This window comes from Hemiscyllium ocellatum, chromosome 2, assembly GCF_020745735.1.
Source record: "Hemiscyllium ocellatum isolate sHemOce1 chromosome 2, sHemOce1.pat.X.cur, whole genome shotgun sequence".
NCBI classification, from domain to species: Eukaryota; Metazoa; Chordata; class Chondrichthyes; order Orectolobiformes; family Hemiscylliidae; genus Hemiscyllium; species Hemiscyllium ocellatum.
Window position 1 is genome coordinate 99,204,393 of NC_083402.1, and position 12,443 is coordinate 99,216,835.

The 12,443-nt window shown below is 45.1% G+C and overlaps 1 protein-coding gene across 1 annotated transcript in view; it reads left to right on the top strand.

Moving 5' to 3' along the window:
- The first annotated feature begins 477 nt into the window (after positions 1 to 477).
- zdhhc21 (zinc finger DHHC-type palmitoyltransferase 21) overlaps positions 478 to 12,443 on the top strand; it is a 145,217-nt gene continuing 133,251 nt past the window's right edge. Inside the window, exon 1 of the mRNA XM_060845541.1 lies at positions 478 to 526. The gene's annotated coding sequence lies outside the window, so the exon portion shown is untranslated. The remainder of the gene's footprint in view (positions 527 to 12,443) is intronic.

Consider the following 12,443-nt stretch of genomic DNA (forward strand, 5'->3'; position numbering starts at 1 on the left):
ATTCTAAAACAGTGTTAAATTCATGTTTTGAAATCGATGGAGAAATCATCCTGTTGTGAGGAATGTGGTAAAACCTTACCCAACTCCCACGTGTACGCATATTTTATTCGAATTAAAATAAAACATTGTTTTCAAAGTATTTTAAGGGTTTAGGGATGGTGAGAGGGAATTCTCGCAGTCCCAGGCAGTTCGCAGCTCTTTCCTGTACCGAGCACTGTTTATGTGTGTTAATGCACAGTAATACCTGTGGCAAGGGAATTAAACATACGTTTTAATGCTCTTTAACAGAAGAGGAGCACAATCCATCGTCAGTCCCCAAAATGCTGCAGAACAGAGTTTTGTAGCTTCGTTTATACCACGGTCTACCCAGTTGAATCTTTATAGTGGAGTGTCTATCTCCACCCACACTCTCTCGCTGGTTCTGAGTTAGTATTGGTAGAGGCCAGTTTCTGTTCTGAGCTCTGATCCCGGAAGCGGTGATGTTCGTTTTTCTCCGTCATGTGCTGTTGTTGAGGCCATTGAGGAGGTAAGAGCGGGATCCAAGAAGTGATCGGTGGCAGGGTGCTTGCCTGGACAGTGCATACACAGGCTGTTTGTCGGGATAGTGTACAGATATGATATTTACTTGACAGTGGAGGCAGATGTTGCTTGTCTGAGCTGTATAGACACAGGGTGTTTGGATGTATACTCAGGGTGTTTGGTCAGTGAAGACGGATAATGCTTGGCTAGGCAGTGTAAATACAGTGTGTTTGCCTGGGGTGTGGGGGCAGAGGAGACAGAAGGCGTTTGCTTGAGCTATGTTTACATCGCGTGTTGCCTGGGCTGTATACTTAGATGGTGTATACGTTAGCACGGCATACATAATAGGATGTTTGCCTGAGCAGTATATATACAGGATGTTAGCCCGAGCATTGGAGACAGCGGGTGTTTGTATGAGTACTGCATACGCTATATGAGGTGTTTGCCCATGAACTACATACAGTGTGTATATCTATGCATTATATAAATGGTATGTTTTCTTGAGCAGTGAAAGCAGAAGGAATTTGCCTGGGCTATATACACACAGTATATACTCCGCCTGGGCAGAGTATGCAGAGGGTGTTTGCCTGAATCATGCACAACATGGTGTTTGCCTGGCCAGTGGAGACAGGATGATTGTCATACAGGGTGTTTGTCTTTGCATTATGTGCATGGGATGTTTGTCTGTGTGGTTCATATACTCTACGTTTGCATGGACATGGAGAAGGAAGGGGTTTGCCTGGGAGTGTATCCACAGGTTGTTTGTCTGGACAGTGAATAGGCACAATGTGGATTTAGGGTGTTTGTCTGAACAGTCCACACAAAGGATTTGTGTCAGAATAACATATGCTAGCGTGTTTGGCTGGACAATATATTTAGGACAGTGTATTCACAGGGTGTTTGCCTGATCAACACATATGCAGAATGTTTGACTGCAAAGTATTTTCAAAGGGTATTTACTGGACAGGAAGGTCACAGGGTATTTGCCTGAACAGTATATTCATAAGGTATTTGCTTGGATATATAAAGTCATAGAGATAGGTAGCAAAGAAAAAGACCCTGTGGCCCTTCAATGCAAGCCAAAAACTGCCACCTAACTGTTCTAATCCCCAGCACTTGACCTATAGCCTGTGTGCCCTGACATCGAGAGTATGCATCATAGAGTCATACAGCATGGAAAATGACCCTATGGTCCATCTAGTCCACACGACCATATTCCAAAACTAAACTAGTTCCACTTGCCTACATTTGGCCCATATCCCTCCAAACTTTTCCTATTTATGCACTTACCAAATGTCTTTAAATGTTGGAACTATTATCCGCATCCACCATTTCCCCTGGCAGTTAATTCCACAAACTAACCACTCCGGTTGAAAAAAGATGTTTCTCGTGTCCTTTTGAAAATTTCTCTTCTCACCTTAAACATATGCTGGGAGAACGTGAGGATGCTGAAGATCAGAGTCAAAAAGTATGATGCTTGAAAAGCACAGCCAGTCAGGCAGCATCTGAAGAGCAGGACAATCGATGTTTCGAGCATAAGCTCTTCATCTCAACATTTCTTAAGAATATGCCTCCTAGCTCTGAACTTCCCCATCTTAGGGAAAAGACTTTTGCTGTTCACCTAATCTATGCCCTGCATGATTTTAAAAACCCCGATAAGGTCACTTGTCAAACTCCTACACTCTAGTGAAAAATCTCCAGCCTATCCAGCTTCTCCCTGCAACTCAAGCAGCATATTGGTAAATCTTTTCTGAAACCTCTGTATGAAGTTACAACTCCTGTACTCAAATTCCTTCTTAACAACTTGACAAAACTTCAAAGAATTGTGTACTGGAGCCCCTGGGTCTCTCTGTTCTACAACATTGGGGCCTACTAGAGATTGTATACATCAAGCCTTTGTTTTACCGAAATGCAATATCTCACATTTATTCAAATGAAACTGCCTCTGCCTGTCCTCAGCCAATTGATCCAAATGATCACGATTTCTTTGAAATCTCAGAAAAACCTTCATTGTCCACTATACCGCAAACTTGCTAACCATATCTCCTATATTCTCATCTAACCTATTTATACAAATGACAAACAGTGGAATGCCACTGATCACAGCTCTCCAGTTCCAAAAACACCCTCCACCACACTACCATCTCTCCCCGTCAAGCGAATTTTGTATCCAATTGGCAAACTCACCCCGAATCCCATGTGATCAAACTTCACTAATTAGTCTACCATGCAGAACCTTGTCAAAGGCTTTGCTAAAGTCCATGTAAACAATTAATATTACTCTGCCCTCATCAATCATTTTGATTACATCTTTAGAAAACACAATCAAGTTTGTGAGACATGATTTCCCTCACGCAAACCATGCTGATTATCCTTAATCAGTTCTTGCCTGTCTAAATGAATGTAAATCCTTTCTTTCAGAAGCATTTCCAACGCCTTACCCACCACCGATGTCAGGCTCATAGGTCTATAGTTTCCAACTTTCTCCTTAAAGCCTTTCTTATGCAGGCTCTGGCTGCGCAATCTGCTTATGATGTTTCTGAGGAAGTAAGGAACAGTATTTTTGTATTGTTCACAATAGCATGATTCCAGCAGTGATTGTTTCACGTGTTAGTTCTGCGCATGCACTGATGTCTGTGCTGAAGTCTCCATGCTGTTCTGCGCAGACGCCGACAGCAGGTTTCTAAGAGAGATACATTGAGCAGCTTCAAGTGAAATGTATACTACTAGATTATCCCTTGTTTTGAAAAAATGGAGGAGCATAGTGACAAGAATATTAGCAGTAAGTGTCCTGGTGATAAAATTGCATTTGGTGAACACAAAAGAAAGGCGATAAATTGGAAGAGAATATTGTAAAGTATTTTGAGCATAAGGAGAGAACATGTGATATAGCTTGCTTAACAGAAATGATAGAGTCTACCTTACGCACCATGATAACCCTCTGTCCCTGATTAAGCAATATTTTTAAATGTTCTGTGTTAAATTTGCTTTTTTTTTGTTGTTGATAAATATGACTTATACCTTCATTCAGGCTGTGCTATATGTTATGTTAGATGTTTGGGTGATTTTTGAGTGATCATGAGTGATATTTTTTGCTGGTCTGCTCCAAACCTCACTTTTCTCTTAGGCCCCATTAGACCATGTATATGCAGGTTGTTTGCCTGAACAGTATATGAGCAGGCAGTTTGTCTGGACAGTATGTACACAGGGTGTTTTTTTGAGCAGTTTCTACATGGCACACATTAGATGTGGGGTGCATGTAGCCTTCGGTATTGGTGCCCCAGTATCCAACATGGAGGTCTTTTGGAGCAGCAGCAAGTTGAAGAGTTTTCATGGTTCCATGAAGAGTTTTCATGATGGCTTATTTGTATTGCGAGTTTGGTAAGATCAGAATCCGTGGCAAGCTGGAGTGTTAACAAGGTGATTAACAAACAACAAAGTGTTAATTGAGAACCCACCACTGCCTTGCAAGAATATCACCCATCTGACTCACAATGTCCTTTAGGGGAGGAAACTGCCATCCTTACTTGGTTTGGTTTACCTGTGATCTAGACCACAAAGCAATGTGGGCAATTAGGAATGGGCAACAAATGCTGGCCTAGCCAATGATGCTCACATCCTGTAAATGAATTTGAAAAAAAAACTCCTATCATAGCCGACATTGTTTGGAGCCTGATCAGATTCTGCCTAGGTTATTTGCCTGGACAGTATGTACATGGGTCGTTTTTTACTGGACTTAATGGAGGGTGTTTGTACATGGAGTGCTTGTTTGTGCAGTATGGACAGCGGAAGTTTGCCTATCCCAGTCCTGAAGAAGGGTTGCACCTGAAATGTTGACTTCTCCATCTCCTGATGCTGCTTGGTTGGCTGTGTTCTTCCAGCTTCCTGTTTGTCTACCTTGGATTCCAGCAACTGCAGTTTTTTTTGTCTCTATTTACATTGTATGCATTTTAATTGTTGATACAATCTGTAGACAGCGTTTTTCTCTGGACAATCTATAGGTAAAGTGTCTGCTTGACAGTATATAACAGGATTTGCCTGGACTGTTTGCCTGTGTCATCTGTACGCAGGATGTTTATCTGTACAGTCTGTATGTGGAATGTTTGGTTGTGACTTGGATGTTACATAGATTGGCTGAATTGAAAAGCATCCTCTGTGAATGCTGCTTGGCTATGCTGTTGTCTGCCCTCCCTGTCTATTCACAGGAAGATTGCCTGTACAAGCCATGCAGAGAAAATTCAAACACATCTAAACACAGGATGTTTGCTGTTTCATTCTGTAGACAATTGCCTATCTTGTCAAATTAAAGGGTGTTTGCTTGGACAACCTATCCATAGGGTGTTTGCCTGCACAGAATATTTGCAAGGTGTTTGTCTATGCAATATATTCATGGGTTATTGCTTGATAGTAAGAATGCAAGGTATCTGCCTGCATGGTCTACAGCCTGTGCATTCTATGCCAAAGGTGCGTGCCTGTGTAGCTTAGACACAGATGTTTTGTGCTGTATTTTTGTGTGGAGTTTGCCAATGCACAGTATGTTTGTTTGGACAGTAAAAATAAGTGTGTTATTTTGTGCTGTCAATACACAGGCTGTTGCCCTGAATAGTCTGTAAATCGGGTGTCTACTTGTGCAGTGTTGGCTTGGGTATGATATACTCTGTGCTGGTCGGAGTCATACGTAGCACCAAGTATGATAGTTGTGGTCTTAGAGGTGAGTCATCTCAGTTTCAGGACTTCTCTGCAAAAGTTCCTCATCTTCAGCTGCTTCGTCAATGACCTTCCTTCTGTCATAAAGTGAGAAGTGGATTGTTCACTGCTGACAGTACAATGTTCAGCACTATTCACAGCTTCTCAGATACTGAAGTAGTCCATGTCAAAATGCAGAAAGACTGCGAGAATGTCCAGGTTTGGGCTGACAAATAACAAGTAACATTCATGGCACACAAGTGCCAGATAATGACAACCTGCAAGAAGAGAATATCTATCACTCCTTGACATTCAATGGTGCTACCATCAGTGAATACCCCACTATCAACATCCTGGGGGTTACCATTGACAAGAAGCTGAACTGGGTGAACCATATAACTAAATACAATGAGCAGGTCAGATCTAGGAATTCTGCAACAAGCAATTTACTTCCTGGCTCTCAGTCCACAGTGTACTAGAAGACTCCCTACATGCCTTGATGAATGCAGCTCTAACAACAGTCAAGAAGCTTGACACTATCCAGCACAAAGCAGCTTGCTTGACTTGTACCACATCCACAATATTCACTCCCTGCGTCATCAATGCTCAGTTGCAGAAGTGTCTTGAATTAATTGCACAGAGGCCTGTATCCTGTCACCAAATTGTCCTTTATTTACATGTGCACAGTACATAGGATCTGGCCAGCTGGCTCAAAGTAAGTTCCTAGAATGAGGAGACTCTCCAAAACTCCTGTTTATAGCTGTCAGCCAGGGGTCCCTGACTGACCCAGGTTAACAACGGGTAAAAAAATGAGGTCTGCAGATGCTGGAGATCACAGTTGAAAATGTGTTGCTGGTTAAAGCACAGCAGGTCAGGCAGCATCCAAGGAATAGGAAATTCGACGTTTCGGGCACAAGCCCTTCATCAGGGATTCCTGATGAAGGGCTTGTGCCCGAAACGTCGAATTTCCTATTCCTTGGATGCTGCCTGACCTGCTGTGCTTTAACCAGCAACGCATTTTCAACCAGGTTAACAACCCCAATCAAAGACCTAACAGTCAACAAGATGCACTGGACTCTTGTTCCAATCACAACATCTCTGCAAGACTAACTGTAGAAATTCAGCAGGCATTCTTCAAAACCGCAATCATAAACATCTAGTTGATTTTTGTTTCAGCAGCAGGAAGAGTGAGAGCGTCAAACAAGGGTCTGAAGGGAAGGTTAGTCACTGATTTAAAAACTTACCTTGAGCATCGGGCGCCCTCCATGGAGCTGTATGAACTTCGATCATTCGGGAGTCGGAGGGGGTAATTGAGAGAAGTTACAGGGAGATAGTCACACCTCAGGTGCAAGTAAAAGGCAGATGGTTATAGTAACGGAATGGAAAGGGAACCAGCAGGCAGTGCAGGAAACTCCTGTTATTGTTCTCCTCATTAACAAGTATACCATTTTGGAAACTGTTACAGGAGACAACTTACCAGGGGTAAGCAATGGGCACAGGTCTCTGGCTCAGAGTCTGTCCTTGTTCAGAAGGAAAAAGGGGAGACGAGCAGAGCGTTAGTCATTGGGGAGCGCATAGTTATGGGGACAATTAGGAGGTTGTGTGGGAACGAGAGAGAGAGAGAGACACGGGTTGGTGTGTTGCCTCCCAGGTGCCAGGGTTCGTGATGTCTCGGATCATGTTTTTGGGATCCTTGAGGGGGTGGGGAAGCAGCCCAAAGTCATGGTCCACAGAGGTACTAATGATATCGGTAGGAAAAGGGGTGAGCATTTAAGTTATAAATTCAGGGAATTAGGGTGGAAGCTTAGTGTGAAAACAAACAGAGTTGTTACCTCTGGTTTGTTGCCCATGCCACTTGCTAGCAATGTGAGGAATATGGAGAGAGAGGAGTTGAACACGTGGCTACAGGGATGGTGCAGGAGGGAGAGTTTAGGAAACCTGGATAATTGGGACTCATTCTGGGGTTGGTGGGACCTCTACCCCAGGAAGGTCTACCAATATCCTGAAGGGGGCAATTTGCTAATGTTCTTCAGGAAGGTTTAAGCTAATTCAGCAGGGTGATGGGAACCTAAGTTGTAGTTCCAGTGTCCACTGAGGTAAGAAATGAGGTTTCAAGGTGAGTTTACTAGCAAGAAGGAAGGTGGTTTAATGTGTGTCTACTTCAGGGCTAGGAACATCCAAAATAAGGTGGGTGAATCATGGGCTGGTACCTGGCACTTCAATTTTGTGGCCATTTTGGAGACATGGATAGAACAGAGGCAGGAATGGTTGTTGCCTTTTCCGGGCTTTTGATGTTTCAGTAAGAGCAGAGAAAGTGGTAAAAGAAGGGAGGTGTGGCATTATTACTCAAAGACAGTATTATGGTGGTAGAAAGGATGTTTGAGGGCTCGTCTACTGAGGTAGTATGGGCTGAGGTTAGAAACAGGAAAGGATTAGATTAGATTAGACTTACAGTGTGGAAACAGGCCCTTCGGCCCAACAAGTCCACACCGACCCGCCGAAGCGCAACCCATCCATACCCCTACATTTACCTCTTACCTAACACTACGGGCAATTTAGCATGGCCAATTCACCTGACCTGCACATCTCTGGACTGTGGGAGGAAACCGGAGCACCCGGTGGAAACCGACGCAGACACGGGGAGAACGTGCAAACTCCACACAGTCAGTCGCCTGAGTTGGGAACTCGGGTCTCAGGCGCTGTGAGGCAGCAGTGCTAACCACTGTGCCACCGTGCCGCCCACAAAGGAGAGGTCGCCCTGTTGGGAATTTTCATTAGGCGTCCTGGATGATTCTGGATAGGAGCAAGAGTAGTTGTTATGGGGGACTTTAACTTTCCAAATATTAACTGGAAATACTACAGCTTGAGTAAAGAAACAAAGAAAATTTACAGCCCAAGAACAGGCCCTTCGGCCCTCCAAGCCTGAGCTGATCCAAATGTAATGTCGGTCAATTCCTAAGCATCTGTATCCTTCTGCTCCCCACCAACTCATGCATTTTTCCAGAAGCATCTTAAATGAATCTACCGTGCCTGCCTCCACCACCTCTGCTGGCAACGCGTTCCAAACGCCCACCACCCTTTGCGTGAAGTACTTATCACGTGTATCCCCCTTAAACTTTCCACCTCTCACCTTGAAAACGTGACCTCTTGTTATTGAATCCTTCACCCTGGGAAAAAGCTTGTCTCTGTCCACCTTGTCTATACCATTCATGATTTTGTAAACCTCAAACAGGTCCCCCCCAATCTTCTTTTTTCTATTGAAAATAAACCTAACCTACTCAATCTTTCTTCATAGCTAGCACCTTCCATAACAGGAACATCCTCGTAAACCTTCTCTGCACCCTCTCCAAAATGTCCACATCCTTTTGTTAATGTGGCGACCAGGACTGTGCACAGTATTCTAAATGCAGCCGAACCAATGTCTTGTAAAATTTCAACATTTTAATGATTTTAATCCTAGGCACGGTGGCACAGTGGTCAGCATTGCTGCCTCATAGCACCAGAGACCTGGGTTCAATTCCCGCCTCGGGTGCCTATCTGTGTGGACATTTTCTCCTTGTGTCTGCATGGGTTTCCTCCAGGTGCTCCGGTTTCCTCCCACAGTCCAAAAATGTGCAGGTTAAGTGAATTGGCTAAATTTCCCGTAGTGTTAGGGGCAGGGTTAAATGTAGGGGAATGGGTCTGGGTGGATTGTGCTTCAGAGGGTCGGTGTGGACTTGTTGGGCCGAAGGGCCTCTTTCTACACTGTCTTCCATCTAAAAAGAAGACTTGCCAGCTCTTATACTCAATACCGCATCCAATGAAGGCAAGCATACTTGGAGAAAGTGAGAACTGCAGATGCTGGAGATCAGAGCTGAAAAATGCGTTGCTGGAAAAGTGCAGCAGGTCAGGCAGCATCCAAGGAGCAGGAGAATTGACGTTTTGGGCATAAGCCCTACTTTTGCAGTAACCTTCAGGGTACAATGGACCTGCACTCCCAGATCTCTCTGCCCATCAACTTTTCCCAAAGCTCTTCCGTACATTGTACAGTTCACTCTAGAATTAGTCTTGCCTAAATGCATCACCTCACATTTGTCTGGATTGAAAACCATCTGCCACTTTTCCAACTCTCCAGTCTATATATATTTTCCTGTATTCTCTGACAGTCCCTTATGCTTTCTGCTGCTCCACCAATCGTCACGTCATCTGCAAACTTGCTGATCATACCAACAGAGTCCTCTTCCAGATCATTTATGTATATTACAAACAACTTGCCCTAACACTGACCTCTGTGGAACACCACTGGTTACCTTTCTCCATTTCGAGAACTACTACCCTTCAACTACTACTCTCTGTCTCCTGTTGCTCAACCAGTTCTTTATCCATCTAGCTAGAACACCCTGCACACCATGTGACTTCACTTTCTCCATTAATCTACCGTGGGGAACCTTATCGAACGCCTTACTAAAGTCCATGTATATGACATCAATAGCCCTTCCTTTATCTATCAACTTGGTCACGTCCTTGAAGAACTTTTGATGAAGTACTTTTGATGGGTCAGTGTTTGCCCAACATGTGCAGGATGGATCCCTGATACAGTCTGCAGACAAGCCAACAAGGGACAAGGCCACATTGGATTTGGTACTGGGTAATGAACCTAGCCAGGTGTTAGATTTGGTGGTAGCTGAGCACTTTGATGATAGTGGCCACAATTTGGTTATGTTTACTTTTGCGGTGGAAAGGCATAGGTATAATACCGCTGGGGAAAAGGCAATTATGATGCGATTAGGCAAGATTTAGGATGCAAAGGATGGGGAAGGAAGCTGTAGGGGATGGGCCCAATTGAAGTGTGAAGCTTATTTAAGGAACAGCTACTGCGTGTCTTTGATGTACCTGTTAGGCAGGGAGGATGTGGTCAAGCGGTGGAACCATGGTTTACTAAAGAAGTTAAATCTCTTGTCAAGAGGAAGAAGAAGGCTTATGTCAGGATGAGACGTGAAGGCTTAGATAGGGCATGTGAGAGTTACAAGTTAGCCAGGAAAGACCTAAAGAAAGAGCTAAGAAGAGCCAGGTGGGGACATGAGAAGTCTTTGGTAGGTAGGATCAAGGAAATCCCTAAAACGTTTTGTAGGTGTATCAAGAGTAAAAGAATGACGAGAGTAAGTTTCCGGCCAATCAGGGATACAGGTGGGAAGTTGTGCATGGAGTCTGAGGAGATGGGGAAGCACTAAATGAATATTTTTCATTAGGATTTACACTGGAAAAAGACAATGTTGTTAAGGAGAATACTGAGATACAGGCTACTGGACTAGGCGGGATTGAGGTTCACAAGAAGGAGGTGTTGGCAATTCTGGAAGGTGTGAAAATAGATGCTTCCTCAACCAGATGGGATTTAACCTAGGATTCTCTGGAAGCCAGGGAGGAGATTGCAGAGCCTTTGGTTTTGATCTTTATGTGTCATTGTCTTCAGGAATAGTGCCAGAAAACTGGAGGAGAGCAAATGTTGTCCCTTTGTTCAAGAAGGAGAGTAGAGATAACCCTGGTAATAATAGACCAGCGACCTCACTTTGGTTGTGGGTAACATAGGAGAAAGTGAGGACTGCAGATGCTGGTGTTCCAGAGTTGAAAAATGTGGTGCTGGAAAAACACAGCAGGCCAGGCAGCATCCGAGGAGCAGGAGAATCGCCTTTTCGGGCATAAGCCCTTCTTCAGGAATCCAGATCAAGAGGGCGGTGCTGAATCTGAGGGTTGGGACTGAGATAAGGTGGGGGGAGGGGAAATGAGGAAGCTGGAAAAGTCTACATTCATCCCGTGTGGTTGGAGGGTTCCTAGGCGGAAGATGAGGCGCTCTTCCTCCAGGCGTCGTGTGGCCAGGTCTGGCGATGGAGGAGGCCAAGGACCTGCATGTCATTGGCGGAGTGGGAGGGGGAGCTAAAGTGTTCAGCCACGGGGCTGTTGGGTTGGTTGGTGCGGGTGTCCTAGGGGTGTTCCCTGAAACGTTCCGCAAGTAGGCGGCCTGTCTCCCCAGTCTAGAGGAGACTACATCGGGTGCAGTGGATATAGTAAATGATGTGTGTGGAGGTACAGGTGAATTTGCGACGGATATAGAAGGATCCATTGGGGCCTTGGAGGGAGGTAAGGGGGGAGGTGTGGGCACAAGTTTTGCACTTCTTGTGGTTGCAGAGGAAGATGCTGGGAGTGGAGGTTGGGTTGGTGGGGGTGACGAGGGAGTCGCAGAGGGAGTGGTCTTTCTTGAATGCTGATAGGGGTGGAGAGGGAAATATATCCCTGGTGGTGGAGTCTGTCTGGAAGTGGCGGAAATGACGGAGGATGATACGATATATCTGGAGGTTGGTGGAGTGGAAGGTGAGGATCAGTGGGGTTCTGTCCTGGTGGTGATTGGAGGGGCAGGGTTCAAGGGCTGAGGTGCAGGAAGTGGAGGAGATGCGGTGGAGAGCATCATCGACCACGTCAGAGGGGAAATTGGGGTCTTTGAAGCAGGAGGCCCTTTGAGTTATTTGGCACTGGAATTGGTCCTCCTGGGAGCAGATGTGGCGGAGGCAGAGGAATTGGGAATATGGGATGGCATTTTTACAGGTGGCAGGGTGGGAGGAGGTGTAATCTAGGTAGCTGTGGGAGTTGGTCGGTTTGTAGTAAATGTCTGTGTTGAGTCGGTCGCCCAAGATAGAAATGGAGAGATCTAGGAAGGGGAGGGAAGAGTCTGAGATGGTAACATGTTGGAAAAAGATTTAAGAGATTGGATTTATAATCATCTCAAGAGGAATAAGTTGATTAGGGAGAGTCAACACAGTTTTGTGGAGGGTAGGTCGTGCCTCACAAACCATATTGATTTCTTTGAGATGGTGACCAAGCAGGTGAATGAGGGTAAAGTGGTTGATGTGGTGTAAATGGATTTCAGCAAAGGTTTGATAAGGTTCCCCATAGTAGGCTATTGCACAAAATACGGAGGAATGGGATCGAGGGTTAGTGCTGAAAATGTGTTGCTGGAAAGGCACAGCAAGTCAGGCAGCATCCAAGGAGCAGGAGAATCAACATTTTGGGCATAAGCCCTTCTTCAGGAATGAGGAGAGTGTGCCAATCAGGCTAAGATAAAAGGTAGGGAGGAGGGACTTGGGGGAGGAGCGTTGGAGGATAGGTGGAAGGAGGTTAAGGTGAGGATGATAGACCGGAGTGGGGGTGGGGGCGGAGAGGTCAGGAAGAAGATTGCAGGTTAGGAAGGTGGTGCTGAGTTCGAGGGT